Genomic DNA, 14,627 nt, shown 5'->3' with positions numbered 1-14,627 from the left:
GTGTTGCCACTCTTACTTGAGTAAACTTTCTGGTTACTCTACCTACAGTGAGTAACTTCACTGAATAAAGAACAGACTAGTTTTAACCAAAACCTAGAGTTAATGTTAAAGTGAGACTTCCTATTTGTAAAAAGGCTTTGTTATTTTAATGTTATTTTCTATCTGCTGAGCTCATTGAGCCATTTGGAGGTAAATTAACATTCAGTAAACAGTAGATATTGTCATTGGAAGTACTTTGCACTATTTTAACATACTGTAAATACTTCAACTGCTGTAAGTATTGCTTTCTATTTTGATGTTGAAAAAAATTATTTCGAAAAGTGTCTCTTCTGCCTGAATTTATTATTTTGCAATTATGTTATTCTTTGTATATATTTTTTCATTTTTGTCTTTAAAACACCAGAATCTGCACATAACTTTATATTTTTGTCTGCCCGATCACATAAATTTGTAATATTACATCATCAGATGTTATGATTAGTTACTCAGTACTACAGTAGCCTTCTTACTGAATACCTTTTTACTCTTACTTGAGTAATTCCTTGGCTGATCACTTCACTTTTACTTGCGTAAAGATATGTTGAAGTAGTGCTACTCTTACTCTTACATCTAATAGTTTCTGTACCTTGTTTATCCTGTTTTGGGTTGAGAGGAGGCTGGTCCCTGGTGTCAACAGGTGAGACGTGTGAGTTGCCAGTCCATGCCTTCATAAACGTTTATTCTTTCATCACAGGTGGTTGCTTACTGCTGAATAATGACCTCTCCAAATCAGGAATATGTTAGAAGTAAATTAGGACATACAAAAGACAACGTACCTCCTAGTCATTGTTTCTGGCTGGTCTTTTTTCTTATTGTCTTCCAAAGTACTCACATTGTCATGTTCTCACTTGGCTCAGGTAATTTCCAAGCTAAATGCCTCCCTTCAGGACAGAATAAGGGTTTTTTGCTTCGCAGTGCTGGAGTGGGATGTACAAATCTGTGCTCTGGTCAGAAGAGGGGAAGCCGTGAACATCAGCCTCATTAATATCCTGTATCACTCTCCAGAGGTTATGGAAATGTGACCTGGCTGGCCAAATGAATGAGATCAGTCTGCTTGATTTGCTATTTCACACAAGAGACACCGCTTACAATGGCCTCATCTCCGAGCCCGTTTTCCCATCTCTTTTTACAGACCCCTGAAATCTGTTTAATATTTAAACTTTCAGCAAATTAAGAGAAAACCTTTATTTAAAGAACAGGTAAATAAAAAATGTCTGATTCAAATCAGCTTCAAATGCATAAAACCTGACACTAAAGCGTTGCATACTAAGCTCCACTTATATAAAGACAGCCAGGGCTTTCTGGGCTAACGGAAGCGAAACTAAAAGTGCATTAAGTGCATTCATCTATAATTCACCTCACTCTTGCTTACAGGGTCACTTGAGTGAGGTTTTTCTAGGCTGGTACTGTACACAGCCTTTGTACTGTTTAAAATGACAAGACCTGCTTATGATTACAAAGTTAATATTTAGGAAAAATACTAGTTTTTTTTAATCAGGAAATTACCTAAAGTGATAAAAAAAAAAAGCTACATTGTCATTGCTTTTTCTGGATGACTTCATGCATAAGATGAACATATCTTTTTTTTTTCTTTTTTTTTTTGTTAAGACGAGTGATGCTGTGAGAAAGTTTTAGCATCGGAAAAAGATAACCAGAGGAAATACAAAAAGCAGTTACAAAATGATGATTTTTACTTATTAAGGCAATCTAACGACATCTAAACCAATCTGTCCCCATGAGGAAAAGAATTTATTCCCAAAGTCTTTTATTTTACCGTGGAGGATTTTTTTGCCTAATTTCTATGCATTCTTGTTTTTTTTTTCAGCTACATTAGAACCATTCACGCACACACTCACACCTAAGGACAATTTAGAGAGGCCAATTAACCTAACAGTCATGTTTTTGGACTGTGGGAGGAAGCTGGAGTACCCAGAGAGAACCCATACATGCACAGGGAGAACATGCAAACTGCAGAAAGACCCAGGGTTGGATTTGAACCCAGAACCTTCTTGCTGCAAAGAAACAGCGCTACCCACTGCACCACTGTGCAGCCCCTATTTTATAAACAAGGTAGATAATTATAGAAGTCATTTTAGATTACCCTTCCCATATAAAAGATGTCTATACATTGTCTTTTTATGAAGCAAACAAAATTATCTTATATTTGTTATTTTCACAGCACTGTACCAGTTCTGTCTCTACAGTGTTGTGCTCTCATTATCACCCGCGATAGAGTCTGTCGCATGTGTCTAATGCGCAGAGACATGCGACACAAGCGACACATGGCCAGGTGAACACACACAGCCGCCAGAAGACCCAGACTGCACTGGAAAAGATGTCACAACCAGCTGCAAAACAAGGTAAAACATCGGCACGTTTCCCCTTCAACGTCCTCAGCACTAGAGCTGCAAAATATATTTCAACTTTATCCTGATCGCAGCATCAAAGATTACAATATGCATATCGCAAAGAATCGCCTGAAGTGCAATAAGTGTTAGCTAATTATTTAAGCACCCTGCATTCTTGCTCTCCGTGCCCCTAATATGTTTGGTGACATTTATCATTGAATGCAACATAAAAAAATTGGCAAGTTGATTATGATTCTGAATAAAGTTGATTCTGACTAAAAAAAAAAGGTGGTAAAGTTGATAAGAAACTACAGCTAAGTTGTTTCATTGCCAAAACATCACAGGTCAGACAAATCTTGTGTTTGAGATGACAATGATGAATGTTTTTGTTTTTTAGTATCTGAACAGACTATTCAATATCTGGGGTCTATTTGCTATGATCCTAAAGCAGGAGGACTTATCATAAACTATATCACTATTGCAAAATTTACTAAGATTGTTGCATTTCACAACTTTTCCTAATATTGTGCAGCCCTACTCAGCATAGTCAAGATAGCAGCCACACCTGTGCAACTGTAGAAAGACACAGACAGAATGTATTGTCATCAGTTGTACATTCACAATGTACATTTGAGTGATATTTTGTTGCAAGGCTTGAAGTAATCATTCTAAATATAAATATATATGTTAGGAACCTAGTAGCAAACCAAAAAAACTCATTTTACATGTACAGAAAAGTTATGTGTATGACCATATGAACAGTGCAGCTATATGTAGCAGCAAGATGTATTGCAACAAGAAACTATATGATGATGCTGATAGAACATAAAACAACAAAGGAGAAATGCTCACATGTCAGTATGGACTTCAACATGGCCACCTTGATTCTTTTCTTTTTTTTTTTTTTTTCGCCATTCGGAGCTGAAATTGCTGATGTGCTTTAGATCATTCTCCTGGTGCATAACCCGAACGAGCTTAAGCTTACACTGACTGATGATTGGACATTTTCCTTCAGGATTTTCTGGTTGAGGGGAGAATTCATGTTTCCATCAATCACGGCAAGTTGTCCAGGCGCCAAAGCAGCAAAGCAACCCCAGACCATCACACCACAAGCTGCAGTATATGTTTGACTCCAGGTTATTTTTCTGAAATGCTGTCTTAGTTAAAGCAAGTTAAACAGGACACACATCTTGCAAAACAAAAAAAAAAAAAAAAATGCCACTCTTGTCCTATCAGTTTACACTTTTTTTTTCCTTCTAAATGTCTTGGGAAGTTTTCACCTGAGATCAAATTTTTGTAGTCTCTTTCTAACTGAGACTTAAGAGTTAGTTTGGTTTTTTTTGGAAGTGAAGTAAGGGAAGTTCCTCCACCTTCAGTAGAAAGAGATGTCACATCATGGTGAGCTTGATGAAAAAAAAAAAAAATAGATCCTCAGAGTAGTGGAAATGTAAGCTGTCTGAATCCTCCTCATCAGCTGATTTGGTGAATCGGTTGATCCTAAGTATGTTGGGTGAATTTTGAAACAGTTATCAGACCTGGAAAACACAGAAACGCACCATCTTGGATGCTGCTGACAGTCTGACACAGAATCTAAAGTCAGTACCGGGTACAGTGTTGATACAACCGGCTGGTTAAAACAAGTTAACACCACACAAGAAAACCAAAGCTGTTGGGTTGGAGAAAACAGCACCAAATGTAAAATCCCTTTAACATTATTTTATACCACAGTCTAGGTCAGGGGTCACCTACTTTTTTTTGAAAAAGAGAGCCATTTTATCGGTACTGTGTCATACGATGGGCTACCAGTACTGACTTTTGAACTACAAGATGCATGCTCACCTTAACTTTTCATAAAAAAATAGGTATTTAATGGTTTTGTCATTTTTAAATCTATGTAAATACAAGTGTAATTAAAAAACAAGAGCAACTGAATAACATTGTATTTTAGATGCAGCTCATTGGAGGGTTGTGCTATTTCTTTGAACAGGCTTGAGGGCACCACATGTGGTCCTTTGGCGCCATTTGGTGACCTCTGGTGTAGGTGAATACTAGATTCTGATTGGTTGCAGGGTGTCCGTTAAAAAGTGTCATAGGACAACTATAAAAAAGTTCCGGTCAGGTAGCCTGATTGTTCCAAATTATTGCACTGGCTCAAATGTTAGCTGGTAACGGCAAGACAGTTGACGCCGGTTACTTTGACGCCTCACAACGAGAGATATTAAATAGTTCTCTCAGCCGCTTCTTGTGAAAAATTAACAATTTTAACAGTGGGAAAAAAACATTAAAGTATTAATAATTGATTTAATATTTCTTTCTTTCATAAGTGACTATGTTATGAGCGGAATAATGCCCAATGAGGTGTCCACTATCAGAAATTAATGGACTTTGCGCTGTATGGTTCACGCCTCCGCGTCGACGCCTCGTCGGGTATTACCCCTTACTTATATCCCACTGACATGAACATTTCCATTTTTAGTTGTTTTAAACTCCTACAGGTGCTGAAGACAGCGAACGTCTGACTAGCTTGTTAGCCTTCCACCGATCTGAGGATTTATTTACTTTACAACAAACTCATGCTAATAAGACATCATTTCACTACAGGTAAGGAGACCAGCATTTATAACTTCACAAAACCTCACTTAAAAAAAGTTCAACTTAGTCTCTAACTGAGGAGTGAAGTTCTGTAGATGCTTTTTCTGGGTTCCTCTTGCGACGTCCCGAGTGAGTCGTTGGTGCCCCTGTGTAATTTTGGTAAACTGGCCACTTCTGAGAAGGTTCATCGCCGTCCTTTGTTTTTGTTTTATGTTGTTTTTCTCTCTCAATTTGTGGATATTGGCTTTCACTGCGATGCGCCGGAGTCCCAAAGCCTCTGAAACATTTAAGTGTGACAGAAAAGCAAAAACAGAAGAATTGTGTAGGGGAGGCAAATCGTTTTTCACAGCGCTGCGTGAGACACGGCGCAGTGACGAATGTCATGAAACTAGTTCTAAAACGCTCTGTTGATTTATAGCCTAATATGAAGTATGAAAGGACATTAACTGCCTTCCCAGTCACAGTGGATCTAATGCTGTTTGTCAGACAGTTCAGTGTATCACTCATGCCCTATTTGGCTTGTGTCTGCCTGTTGTCCTGTATGAATCTCGGAGCGTGTGCGCATTTGTTGTCCACAGGCAACTGTTCAGTAAATAGGGCAATTAAGTGTGAAAAGCAGAAAGGAGCGAGCATGTTCCTGTCTCTTTGGTGGGGGAGATAATTTATGCTAATAACATCTCTACAGCTCAAGCTGCCCAAAAATGATAGCAGACCCTTTTGGCTTCAGAAGAATCTTTTCATCCTCTTGGAGGAAGAAAAAAAAAGTGGTTTCTCAACACCTTGCAAATAAGACAGCTGTGTGGCAGTGAATGAATCTCTATCCCTGCCTTTCATCTCCAGATGATAATCTTTTCTCCTTCACTGTCTTGTATGGTGCATGTTTCTTCTTCTTTTAGCCCCGTGGTACACTTGAAGCCTTGCTCCCCCTCTGCACTCTCTCACAGCCTCACACCCTGCACACAATCTATCATTATGCTTCTCTTAGGAGCCGTCATAGGAAGCCACAGCACGTGTGAATGCATTACTGTAAATAGTATTCTATGCATGAGCGATGCTTCTTAATAACACTTAAACCAGAGCTCAGTAAGCTGCTCATATGACATAAATTCCTCTATCATAGCGAGGGACACGGAGGCACTGGGTGGCTGTGGAGAGCAGGGGCCATGTTGGCAGTTCAATAAATAATCCCAGTGAAAGTGAGAGCAATAAACCATATGAAATCTCTACCAGCTGCCCACAGACATGCTCAGAACGGAGCCCCCATGTCAGCGGCAAACAAAATGTGGATGCGTTTTCTTCTTTTGCGTGTCAAAAAAGAAGTAAATATGTGTCACAGACCTAATATTCTGTTGTAAATGGGGGAAAAAAAGACATTTTAGGGGGGAAAAATTGAGGGTTCTGGCTCTCATGTTCAATAACTGTTGCTGCCATGGGTTGCAGTGTTTACAAAGGTTGTTTTTTTTCTTCTTCTTCTTCTAGGAATAAGGAATGTTGCGGATTACAGGGTGCAGGTTGCAGGTTACAGGGCGGGTGCTGAGTGTCAGTGTGTTCGTTCCACTGTTTAGTGGAGGAACGTCTGAAGACTCCTGTTAACTTGAAAGCTGCCTTCTGTGGTCTTGGCTGTTTACCCTAACCTGTTTCTAGCAGGAGGTTAAAAACTGATGTTCTGTCAAATGCCAGAGCATTTAACATAAGAGGTCTCCTTTGGAATCTGCTGCCATTATCTGTGAGCGTAATTCCTCTCTCTGAATTGCCTGCTAGTTGTCATTGTGTCAGCGTTGTTGTCAGAGCCGGCTCTTACCATTTAGGTGAGACCTTGGTTTAGACTCCCCCACCCCTCAGCCCACCCCACCTTAAATACCAAGGGGTGGGGGGTGTCAACACAGCTGTATGTGTTAGGCTATTTGAGCTTCAATGTGTTATTTAGAAAAGCTTATAAGACAATAGTAACCATTAATATATTGATATTATATTAATTATATATTAATTACATATATATTGTTGACTATCTAAAATTGTGTCCTTTGGAGAAGGTCAAATATGTGGGAAAACTGTTTTAAAAAGAAAATCGGAACCTGTGTGGAAGCTGCAGTTCACAAAAGTTTAAAGGTGATTTAAGCTATTTTCGTGGCAAAGTAAAAGCTAACTTAAAGTAATAATGTGTGGACAGATGTTGCAAACATCTCCTCAATGCATCTGTGGAAGGACAGATCTAAGTTATATTCACCTGTTGCTGAAAAGTACAAGCAAAACATGCCGCTCCAGTAGACAGTAGATGTTGTGTTGATGTGTTTAACATTTTTTTAAGATTATGTATCCATTAAATAAAGAAGGTTGCAACACACATACATAGTTGGCAGATTACATTATTGGATGCCTAATACTACAGTAGACACTAGCTGCAGTTCAATTTGTTTTGAAAGAATGTGGCAGAGCGGTGGCGAAATATTATGCTCTTTTACTTGTACTCTTTCATTCAAAGTTGTGTTGTGTTTGCTCTATTAACAATAAAAATGTGACAGATTATTTTGTGAAATGTATTTAAAAAAAAACTTTAGATAAAAGAGAACAAGGAAAGCTTCAACTTGTCCTCTCTAATCATTAAAGTGTTCCAATTTTACCCAGTAGCAGACTTATTATCGTGTGCAAGAAAAGGAAATTAAATGACAGAATAACTGAGCAGAGATTCACGTTCTGTTCTGTTTTGTTCATACCTAACAATTCCTCATAAATGAAAAGTTGAAATACGACAACTTTGGGCTTTTTTTGGGCAACAAAAACCTATAAATAATAATGGAGACCTGATGTGGAGTAAAAATATATCTCTGTGTCTTTTAAAAATGATTTATTTATTTTCAACCTGATATGGCCTCTCCTGGGCCTACTCACCGAAGAAAACACTGTCAAACAGCCATTCTGCAGGTAAACAGGCTGTTCTGCCATCATTTCACAGCTGTTTCAGGGTGAAAACACGGCACTGAAGTCAGCCCCTGATTCATAGCTTCCAGTTCTGGCATTAAATAAATGAAACAGCTCTTTCAGAAGCAACAGATCATATATGTTAACTCCAGCTTGTAACAACGTACAACAAAACCCGCCAGCTAGCGTTATTTAGCTCAACCGTTTCTTGAGGAACTTGTTACAAATCATTCTCAAACACTCTACAAGTTGCCCAAGTTTAAAGGTTAAATATTATTGTTTTTCTTTACCATACATGCCTTTCCAATCCCCTGATGTGTAAAATGAGTTTTCCTCTATTCACCACAGTTGCCTCTATAGGCAGTTCATGAAGGAGGGATTCGGGTCGCATTCTCTGGTTGTGAAGTGCGGCGCGCTCTCGCTCACCTGGATACTTTCTTAAGTCTCTGCCGTAGTCGAAGCATTAGCGACATAACTTACTAACTTCAATATTGATAACTTTCTTACCTCAGAAGACACTGTGCCACTAATCAGAAGACCTGTGCAGTCACAGCGGCAGATGCTTTTCCTCTTCTTCCATTAATGACCACAACACTGGTGTCATAGGGAGTGTTGGCCTAGTGGCTAGAGTAGCACACTTGCGCTCTAAGAAGGATGCAAGTACCCGGTTCAATCCCCACAGCCGGATCTCTGGGTCCCTGAGCAAGACCCTTAACCCCAGAACGCTCCCCGGGCGCCGAACAGTGGCAGCCCACTGCTCCCCAAGGGGATGGGTTAAGATGAAGAAGTGAATTTCTCCATTGTGAGATCAATGATGTTCAATTATTATTATTTCAACTTGTCGACATCTGCAAAAACCTGCGCTACGTTTCTTCAATTTAAACATGAACCAATTCCTTCAAATATCTCTATACCTTCTGTGTTTGATTGAGGTCCTTTAGACTGTGGAATAATCGGGGGCAGGATTGTTGTTTATATATATTTTTTTAATTATTATTTTCAAGAGAGCATGAGAAAAGGGTGCCAATCAGAGGCTGCGCATTGTTGCTATTTATGTCTTTTTATTTTTTGTGAGTTGCCCCTTCAGGATCTGGTGCTCTTATGCTAAGAACTGGTCCTGATTGTAATGTGTCTCTCTATTGGCCCATGGGAGACTGTCAACCTCTGAAGGGTTGTCCATTGGGAGCTACAGATGGGTACCTGACCCCAGACGCCAGGTGTCCTTGTTTTAAGCAAGGAAAGAGTGTTGCAGCTTTCTTTCAGCCATCTGTCTGGCAGTGCACAGGAAGAGAAGGTGCTGTGTGTTACGCTGTGCTCCATAGAGTCAGAGAAAAGTCTGGTTCTTCTGGTTTGTAGGGAAGAAATGGTTACTGGTACTGGCTCCTAAGATACTATGGTTAGTAATGCCATTTTGAAATGAAATTAGTATATATGTATCTACTATTACTACTAGTACTACTCCTGCCAATAATACTAGTAATGATAAATGCTGTCGATAAATAATTTTTTTGCTGCTTTGTTCACTCTTAGTGAGTTACCTTCAGCCTTTAATAAAAACAAAATTGCCTTTTATTTTATTTTTTTACAAATATGAACAAAACCATGACAATATTTAGAACTGTGATTGATTTGCACATAATACTGATAATGCAAAATGTCCATATCATCTCATGTCGGTCCAACACTTTCTCTGGCATCTTAGTTAAAGGGTTTTAAGGCATTTTTGATTGAGAATTTGAGCAGTTTTGAAACTTTTAAAAACCTTGGTTGAAAAAGGAAACCGGTCTACATCAAGAGAGAACAGGTAGAGTTTTGCTGCTGCCATTAGTGGGGCCAAATCTCATTTACTTGTGTTATACACCTTCCCCATTCCTTGGTTCTTCAGTGAAGTTAAAGCTGTCTTTATTAGATGTTTTCAAGTTAACACCGTTTTCAAGCTCACCTAGTGTTTCTATGATATGGGTTTACTTTAAAACATTGATAAAGTTTGGAGACAAAATAAAAATGTTTCCTTGCCGGGTTTCCTCTCTGTTCCTGTGGAGCTTTTGAATTAATCTGTTCCTTTAAATCCTACTGCTGGTTTGTTTCTTAACCATGGAGTGCATTTAGGTCCATTATTGGTCTGGAGTTTGACATTCTGTCCCACTTTTCAGCGCCTTGCAAAAGAACTCATAAACCTGAGACTTTTCCATTTTTTGCTACAATCTTGAAACACAGCAGAGAGAAGAGAAATGCGCCGATCAGATGGGATCAAAATTAAAAGTTTAAAAATGCTTTATTAGGAAAAACTAGTACAAAACATTATTCTGAATAAAGTATGGTGGTGGCAGCATCATGCTGAGGGCATTTTTGTGCGTGTTTGTGTGTATACCGAGACGTTGTTTAGAGTTTACAGGAATATGGATTATTGAGAACTTCCTGGAAAAAAAAACTTTTGGAGGCTGAAAAAGACTCGAGGACAAAGGTTCCATTTCCAACAGAAACTTAACCCAAAGCATACATATTATCAAATAATATTCCTGTGTCTGAATGGCCCTGTCAACTTTCAAACCTAAATCTGACTGAGAATGTTTGGGGAAACTTGAAAATTGTTGCTCACAGATGCAATTCGTCTTGACCTACTTTGCAAAGACAAATTGGCAAAAATGTTTGTCTAGATTTGTAAAGCTGGTGAACAAATTCTAAAAGGCATGCAGCTGTAATCGTTCTAGTTTTTACCTATAGTGCCCCCAAAAAAAAGGTACAACACATTTTCAGATCTTTATTTTTATTTGTAACAAAAAAAGGAAACTCATATATCATTTTCCTTTCACATTGAAGTTTGTGGTTGTAGCTTGACAAAATTTTAAAAAGTTCTAGGGTGTAAATACTTTTATAAGACGTTGTATTTAAGGTGTTTTTTGTTTCTCTCTCTACCTCACAAAAAGCCAAATTGTGTTGGAAAAAAAATTGCAGACAAAATAAAGGAGATGTTAATGGTGTTGTGTTGGCTGGTTGGTGATAAACTCAACCTAAACTTATGGGCCCCAGAAGGAAATTCTGCTTAGGTCCCAGTAAGCTTTTGGGCTTTGAGACATTAGTTCAGTCTAATGTAAGTTTTTTCTCTCTGATTTTGCTCAAGTGTGTTCCTTATGAAGCAGTTTAACTCCTAATGCAGTAATGAAAGTATAACTATGAAAATGATTATCACACCTTGCTCTGATTTATCGAGGAATAATTGTTCGGATAATCTTAGTCTGAATTAATTGTGTTAATTAATCACCACTGTGTCCTCGCGCTCCCTCCCTCAAATAAAGGCATTGTAGGTCTTTTCACATTATGTTCCATTATGAAGGTCAGAGCGCCGGGTAATAGACTGTCGTTTCCAATTTGTACATTCACAAAAAGGAAGCGCAAATGCATTAGTGAGATCATATCAGCCAGTTTAAAATTGGACAACAAAATGGTCAGACTTGCATGTGCGCAGCATCCTTGGACCAGCCCAGCAGAGAGATATGCCTGTCGTGTTCAGCAGGAACAAGTCTGGAAAACAATTACAAACCAGTTACTAATTTTCTTTTTGAAGACTTTCTGTTTACAGGCGAAGGCACAAGCAATGGCGTTCCAGTTCCTGACCCTGCAGTATTAAAAAAAAAAAAAAAAACGGGGGGAAAAAAAACGAAATGAAAGAAATCTGCAACCAAACAAATTTCCCACTAGGCAATACTCAGACAGGCATTTTACCGCTATGTGTTTTTCCCCACTAGTGTGTGTCAGGGAAAGAGGTGAGATCAATTTCCACAGGATTAGGCAGCTCAGGGAAAATGATTGCTTTTTCTAATACTTAGTAACAATTTTTCAATTTCCTGTGGTCTTTGTTACTCTCAACATTTTTGCAAATGAGCAAAACAGAGGCAAGCGTTGTTGCTGCTCTACGAACTTCACCTTGGGACCAAGCATCATTTGCATATATATTGAGAGCATACGTTTTTGGTTTATAATAGTCACCATTCTGGGGTGGGGGTGGGGAACTGGGGGCGGCTGGCAGGCATTCTGTCACCTGTTATGAGGCCCTTGTCCGCGAATGTCCCTGGGAGACGAAAAGCAGGCGATAATTGCAGTGCTGGGACTAAAACCGGTGTTGCTCTCTACACTTGCACATTGTTTTAAATCTGAGGAGGGAAAAAAGAAAGACAGCCAGAGGGTGAGGGTTTTTTTTTTTTTTAGCCTAAACTCCAAAAGCTTTGCGAAATTCATAGAAAATGACATTTTTCCATCGACGCAGTGCTGATTCTGTGGCGATTACAGTTGGAGGACGACGCTAATAAATCCACACGTTCCGCTCTTTGCACTTTCAGAGGGGCTAACTACATTCATGCAGAATCAGAGAAGATGCGCTGCAGATGGTCACATGACAAATGGCTTTTCTGCCCCTTTATGGAGATTTGAATCATAATTGAGTGTCTCTACAGTGATGTGTGCACTTGCTATGACTCACAGTGAGACTTTTTGCTAGAGGACAAATCAGCTCTGTTACTTCTGCCTCAATCTTTAGCCATGATTTTAGATGTCATGTCAAAGACTTTCAAAGCATGCTCGGTTATTCGCTGCTTTGCGGATTTTTTTTTTTTTTTTTTTGGTTGACGATCTCCAACCAGAATAGACCCGCCAGGAACGGCGTGATTTATTTGTCTGTTACAAGTTTTTTTGTTTTATTTCTCCAGTCTTGGTGGATATGTGGTAAGTTGTGTAAAGAGCAATGTGAGGATTCCCGTTTGCACGCTGAGGCATGTTCACCACGCATCACTGCTTTTGTGTGTGTTGAGCGTCTTTCAAAGGGCATGCTTTTGTGCCGGCACAGATGATGCAGCTGGCAGAAACATGGCTATTGCTGGAAGCACGTCCACGTTGGCACACTTACAGAAAGCCTGGGCTCCCGGGTCACACATTATATAGGCTGCATAAAGGCTGTCTGTCCGTCTGCTGTCTGGCTCCTCCATAACGGCTTTAGTGCACGACGATGGATAGAGCTGAAGAAGCAATTTCCAGAACTCACCAGTCGGTTGATTATAAATGTTGCAATGTGGGTTTTTTTTTTAATATTATGATTAGCAGTTATTATTTTTTTAAACATATATTAGTTTCTGTAAGTCGTTCAAGCTGTTTTTTGGGGGTTAGATAAGCTTTTACACCATAAGATAATGATTTAATTAATTGCTGTTACAAATATCTGCTACTTTAAAAGATATTAGTGTTTGTACTTCACTGTATTATAAATCAGCCTGAGAGATGAATTATATGCCTCTCCATTGAGTAAACTATTCCACTTAAATGAAGAAGAGGAGACTCCTGTATTTTTTATCAGGATTGATATTCTTTAAATGTACATAATAGGCATGTAAAAGGTACACTTTTAAATAAATTCTTATACAAACTTAGACTTAGTCGCAATATCAATGGTTTTTATGACTCCGGGTCCATTCGCTCCTTTGCCAATCCATACACACGTGTCGTACCCATCCATCGGCATTTTGTCCCACCCTAGTTTCATTTTGTACCTGCACGCATATTATTTCACACCCTGGAACTTAAACCATGGCATGTCAGTTTATTTTTCTTATTGTAGTTAAGTGTTTTAACTATGCAGATAAATGGTCCCATCAGTACTTAAATCTCATCTAGATTTAATCAGAAAACTTTGGTTCTCATCTTCTTCAGGCCAGTAAACTCTTTATAAATCTAACATGTTTTTGCTTCTGATGAATCTCTAATAACCAGTAGTTACCACTTGCCAGTAGATATATTAAAGTCAGGTATGGCCAAAAGGCCAACATTTCAAAGTTACATAATGGCAAAGAAGAAAAAAACAGCACATGTTGTTTATATAAGCAACATTGGATAATAGCAGTTTAGACTTTCCTACCACAGACGATCCGAATAACAATCTTATTTTTTTTTTTTTCAGAAACCAGCTTATTAATGATAATGTTTGTTAAATCATAAAATCCAATTGGCCAGCTAAATTGGGCAGGATAGCAAAGGTTCTACAGAGATGCTGCATCAAAATTAAGAGTTATGTGTCGTGACATTTTTTTCATTCGAAAAGAGGAAGTGTTTTTTTTTAAGACCGTAAGCAATCTCATTAGGCAAACCTATTCTGAAAAAATGAAATCTGAATATAAAAACTAATTTACACTCTCCACACCACAGCTGACTGCTGTTTCTTTAAACTTTAAGTCAAATCCAAAAACAAAGTATAATTTTGTATAATTTCAAAACATGTTTGGAAATATGGCGCCATTTAATGTTGTAATTGCGTGACAAATTAACCAGCACAGACACCTGTCAAAACAGGAGACAATCTCTGTAAATCCACCTCCCAACAGGCTCATCTTGATGGGCTAAGTTGGTAATGACAACTCTCCAACTCTGTCCCCTCAGGCTGAAGGATGAGAGCACCGCGGACTCCACTCCTCCCATCCGTCCCTATTACGATAATGCATCAAATAGACATTTTAATTTGAAGTTCATTTTCTCCTCGAGGCTCTGTAAATGTCTGCAAGCGTGCATTCTGGACGGGAAAACCTTTCAGTGTGCTCCTTTTGTTTCTGGGTCCTAATGAAATGTTCATTTTTCATTTGGAGCGCTTTGATATCGTGCAAGGATGTAAATTCCTACCTTGTGGCGACTATTAGGAAATAAGGTGCTTCCAGGAACAAAAAAATGAGTCACATGTTTCATGTAGGAAAG

The sequence above is a fragment of the Fundulus heteroclitus genome, chromosome 1 (assembly GCF_011125445.2).
Source record: "Fundulus heteroclitus isolate FHET01 chromosome 1, MU-UCD_Fhet_4.1, whole genome shotgun sequence".
In the NCBI taxonomy this organism is placed as follows: domain Eukaryota; kingdom Metazoa; phylum Chordata; class Actinopteri; order Cyprinodontiformes; family Fundulidae; genus Fundulus; species Fundulus heteroclitus.
This window is presented reverse-complemented; position numbering follows the sequence as displayed.